Here is a 6,000-nt window from a genome sequence, read left to right as displayed (position 1 = left end):
AAAATTTTTTCTCAAAAAAGATTTATTCTTTAATTCCTAAATACCTTTAGTTTTTATTGAAATTATAAATCATGCCTTATTTTTCTTGTATTTTCTAGACAGTTAATACGAGTATTAAAAAATTTTTGATTTTTATGTTGATCATGTATCCAGCAACCTTGATCAACTCCCTTAATTGTTCTAGTAGCTTATCTATTGATTCCATTCCTAGGTAAATTATATTATCTCTCTCTTTCTTAACCAAGCTTTATATGCCATGTGTTTTTCTTTTTTATGGCAGTCACTGGAATTATGTTAAATAGTAGCGGTGTTAGAGACATTCTTGTCTTTTCCTCTATCATAAAGTGAATTTTTTTGTTTTGGGGTATATAGTGGTAGCAAAAATATCTCCTTTTTCCACTTTTTCATTTTGTTACAGAAACTCTGAATTTTAACTAGAGTTATATCCATCCAGAATTAAGACTACCTTTTTCATCCTCTCTTGCAGCTAGATGTGACCTCATAATTAAGTTCTGGTCAATGGGATATGAATAGAAGTGATGTGATCATCTTTTGCTCGTAACTTTAAAAAGGGTCACCCTATCAGGAATCCCATAGATTGCTTCTGAAGGTGAAGAGTATGCACGTAAGAAGAGAGGTTAAATGAGGCTTCCTTTCCCATCACTTCCTTTCCCATCACTTCCATTCTCCCATGGAAGAAATGGGTATGTCTTCCAGTTCCTCGTTTCTGATGGCTGAAATGTGGATATAATGATGGTGTCCAGAGTAATAACAGTGGATCATACAGTTGAGGCCAGCACCTCAGGATGACACATCAACATAATAGAAGGAGACTAGACCCCCATACCATGAAATTGCCCCCTTAATCCTGGACTGCTGTTGTACAAACAACACACACTTGGAGGAAGTACTTAAATTTGTATTTATGCCCTCATGTTTAAATGCCATGTGGCTAGATATAAAAATCTTGGCTCGAAGTTCATTTCTCTTTGTTTTAAAATGCTAAGCCATTGTTTTCTTGTATCCAGCACTGCTATTGAAAAGTTTGATTTTTGTTTCTCTGTAGATGATCTGCTGTTTATCTCTACAAACTTACAATTCTCTTTGTCTTTGACGTTCTGAAATGTGACTATAGCATCTAGGTGAGGGAGTTTTTGTTGCTGTTTATTTATTTAATATACACATCATGCTTGACACTTGGTTAGCAGCTGTTCCAGTCAAGAATTCATCTTTAAACTCCTCAAAAGAATAGGAATTGTGAGTAGATCGGCTCTCTCAGTTACAACCTACTTGCCCTGGAGAGATAGAGGTGAAGAAAGTGCCAGAGTGTGGCTAGTCATTCCTCATATATTGTTGTGAACTCTTCACTCTTGGAAGGCTTTTGTTATGCTCCGATATTAACCTGAAGACCCAGGCTATAATGGCTGATTCCTGAAGTGAAGGGTGTAGCAACCATTAACCCAAGATCATGGAAGAAAGAAGCAACAGCAGAACATAAAAGCTTTTTTCAATCTGCGCTCTCGCTGTGCCTGTGAGATCCTTCTCCTCAAGCTGTCTCTGTCTCTCCAACCTGGCCCCCATTTCTCCCACCATCCACAAACAGGAGTTCACCCCACTGTTCACATTCCCCAGGACGTTCATGCCATGTTTATGTTAGTTTCTCAGCTCCATGCTTCTGTCTTACTACTAGATTCTCCAAGGTTGATTTGGGAAAAGAAAGCCAGCAACCCATCCTGGCTCACCATCCTAATGAAAAGCCAAACATCAGATACAGGAATTGTTTAAGAGGCTTTGGTTGGGTGCAGTTATGCACACCTGTAATCCCAGCACTTTGAGAGGCCGAGGCGGGAGGATCACTTGAGTCCAGGAGTTCGAGACCAACCTGAGCAACATAGTGAGAACGCCCCCATCTCTAGAAATAAATAAAAATAAAAAGAAGTCTTAACAATTGGCAATATTGATGCATTAATAGTGAGACTTTTAACCTGGAAGGAAGGGAAGTTACCCTCACTAGAGCCTGGAGAAGAAAGTAAACTCATCCAGATGAGACGTTGTTGGACTACTTGACTGTTTTTCCACACTCTGTAGGTACTCAGACCATCTCTGAGATCATCTCTGGAGAAAAACATGACGTGGGGAAGAGTAATATTTGGAAATTCCCTAGGAGGCCACCCTATCAGGCATCCCATAGATTGAAGGTGAAGAGTATGCACATAGGAAGAGAGGTTAAATGAGGCTTCCTTTCCCATCACCCATCTCAGAAGCATATCACGCATTAAACACAACCACATAGGACTGTTCTGGGTATGCTGTGGTTTTTGGGTTTTTTTCTCCCAAATTTGCATGGGTTGTTCATTATATAAATAGTTATTGCCAGAGGCACCTGAGGGAAGGTCATCCTCTAGGCTGCTTTTTAACATGTAAAAAGTGCAGGGTGAAATCGTCAAAGGACTATTAATGCCTGCATAACTCATGGCTGCTGAGTCAACTTAACTTTGACTGAGCCCAAGGACCACGTAGGAATCACAGCTTCTGGACATTGTCATACCCTGATGCCCAAAATAAACTGTCTGGGACTTCTGTGAAACTGATGGTTGTCAGGAATGGGTATAAAAGTTCTAAAATCTTGCATGAGAAATTGGATGACTGAGTTTGTTCTCCTACCTTTTCCAAAGAAAAAAGGGAGAGAAGTCTAATCTTTTAAAGTAAGCATTAGAAAACTCCAAATCCAAACAACAGATGAGCCGCTTCTCAAAAAAAAAAAAAAAAAAAGGCAAACTATTAAAAATATCAACAGAAGGTAATATTGTTAGTAATCAAACTGGATAATCAAACTGGATTGATCCAGATATAATACGATCATACACTACCTTTATTATCTGCTTCTCAAATTTCCTTCTCTCTATCGCATCATCTCCCTCTAGGGACACTTTTGCCTATCAGTATTAATTAAATGTGAATGTTAACATGTAGGAAGATTTATAACTTCCTTGGCCTGACAGCTGTGCTGAAACTGAAATGCATCAAAGAGGATGAATGGCCCCCTCTGCCACCCATGAATGATGATCACTTCTCCAAATTGGCCAGAGAGTTTGAAAAAGTATTTTCGGGAACTTGCCAGCTAAGACTTTTCCATTCCACCTCCTCACCTCTTTCTAACCACTGCCACCATCATAAAAGAAGCACATCTATATGAAGCAGTGTGGAAAATTGGGGCCCAGGTGTGAAAAGTGAAAAAGGTGGAGTGAAGACCTTGTGATCAAATGCCAAATTGCAAAGAACAAATATTTTGGCCTAGAATCACCCCTATTTGAATCACAGCCCATTTAAGCAAATATAATAATATGTGTTCATATAATCTGTCTGTAAAGATTTAAAATGGGTCAGAAACACAAATTTTGTCCTATTTGAGACTGTGGATCCAGATGACAAAAAGAATGGATGTCAAAACACCTCGGAAGTTTCAGAACAGAAAATAGAGAAAACAAATTTGACACAATCATCTCTGATCACGACATTTCATACAGTTCCCAAAACCAACTTTTCAAATTTAAAAATGTGTCTATGTTACGGTTTATAGGAATCACATGAATTTTTTTTTTTATTCCGGTTTTGCTATGCATGCCATCTATTTATATATTCAAAGTGTTTACATTAACATGACTTTACTATGTTGTCTTTATAGCCTTATTCGTATAACTTTATTGGCATAACTTGAGTCTTTCAGGGTAGTCTTGCCCTGGCAAATGACTTGATTGCTCATTACTGGAAGTTCCCAAAAGATCTGTCAACTCTTCACTGGGAAGCATCAAATGCTGGTTTACAATTCTGTCGGACTCTTGAACCCCTTGCCTCAAATTCTTCACCATGCTGTTTCCACTAACTCTAAACTGGTAAACATGATCCCGACCCCAATCCTAGTCAAACACTTGCTTTGAAGGCCCCACCTTAAACCAAACTTCCAGTTCCCAACAAAATCTGACCTTTCCTTTCTCCCTGAAACCCTGTGGACACTCTGCCAAGGCAGCGTTCTTCCAGAGCATGGGAAGCAGTAACCTCAGCTTTGTCTTACCAACAAGCTGTGTTGATGAGAGCTGAGAAACATTCAACAGAAGAGCATGCTATATTGCGATATATACATTAAAAACATTTAGAGCTTACAGAAAAAAGAATGACATAAGGGACAAATTATTTTTCAGTTTAGTAAAGATTTATGTGGGAAAGAGGCTGACGGAGAGATTTTTCAATTGTAATAAATAGTAAATGTGTGGGTCTTGTGCTACGTATATCTATGCATGCCTTGTATAAAACAGCAAACCTCCTGCCCAGCACCCCCTATTCCTCATATTTTGATGCCCTTTTTGGGGGGCGGTGGAGGAATGATGGTGGGAGCTTCAACACTTACCACCATCTGACACACAAACATACAAATTTGCTTATTTGTTTCTTGTGCGTCTCTACACTCAGTCCTAATGTAATTGCCCAGTGGGTTCTTCCTGACTGATGTACAGGCAAAACCACTTTGCTTAAACTGTGGTATTGCAGTGGAGAAAGAGTTTAATTAACCCAAGGCCCCCAGGTGGAAGGACTGGAGTTATTACTCAAATCAGTCTCCCTGAGAACTCAGGGGCTAGGGATTTTATGGGTAATTTGGTGGATAGGGGGCCAGGGAATGGGTACTGCTGACTGATTGTGGGTGAAACTATAGGAGTGTGGAAAACAGTCCTCCTGCACTGAGTCCATCTCTGAGTGAGGGGCACAGGACCAGCTGAGTCATGAATCACAAATCCAGGTGGGATCGGTCAGCTGCCAGAATGCAAAAGTCTGAAAAACATCTCAAAAGACAAATGTTAGGTTCTACAATAGTGATGTTATCTATGGGAGCACCTGGGGAAGTCAGGAATCTTGTGACCTCTGGCCACATGACTCCTGAGCAGTAAAGGATCATAGAAACTACACCCGTATTTTAGCAGATTTCAGGCCTCTCTCGTAATCCCAATCTTGTGACCTTTTATTAACCCTACAAGGGCAGTTTCAGTCCCTGAACAAGGAGGGGATCAGTTTTAGGAAGGGTCTGTTATCATCCTTCCTTCCAGGTTAAGCTATAAACTAAATGCCTCCCATGGTTAGTTTGGCCTCTGCCCAGAAATGAGTGGGGACAGCTGGCCTGTGAGGCTAGAAGCAAGATGGAGTCAGTCACGCTAGATTCCTCTCACTGTCATAATCTTTGCAAAGTTGGTTTCACTAACTCAGATATAAACTTCATGAGGGCAGGGCCTTGGTTTGTTCCCTGCTGTATCCTCAGGACGTAGAACACTGCCACATTTACGGTCAATATTTGTTTAAAGAAAGAAGAAAGGAAGCAAAGTGGGAGCAGAGGGGAAGGGAAGACAGAAGAGGGGGGGAAGCTAAATTACGGGAGATGACACAGTTTCATGACAAATACCCTGCCTTGGAATTAGATCTCATTCAGATTCATTCACCAACTTACTAGCTATATGACTTCAAGCAAAATACTACAATTCTTGAGAGCCTGTTTGCAGGTTCTAGCAGGGGAATGCAGCTACTCATATACCCTTGACCAAAGACCTGTCCTCCTCTATCCGGGATGGTTGTCCTCTTCAACCTAGCAGGCAGCTTCAAGAGGGATGCACATGGGGCAGTGAGTGAGGAAGGGGACACCCACCTAGCCAGCCAGATCAGCCAAATCAACCCCGGTGATCAATGGGTCCAACCGTCCCAGCTGATCAATGGTCCAAATCAACCCCGGCGATCAGCTGGGTCCAAATCAACTCCCCGCGATCAATGGTCCAACCAACTCAAGCATCAATGGTCCAACCAACCTCAAGGATCAATGGGGTCCAAATCAACCCCGGCGATCAATGGGGTCCAAATCAACCCCGGCGATCAATGGGGTCCAAATCAACCCTGGCGATCAATGGGGTCCAAATCAACCCTGGCGATCAATGGGGTCCAAATCAACCCTGGCGATCAATGGGG

The sequence above is a fragment of the Papio anubis genome, chromosome 11 (assembly GCF_008728515.1).
Source record: "Papio anubis isolate 15944 chromosome 11, Panubis1.0, whole genome shotgun sequence".
NCBI lineage: Eukaryota > Metazoa > Chordata > Mammalia > Primates > Cercopithecidae > Papio > Papio anubis.
Note: the sequence above shows the minus strand (reverse complement) of the source record.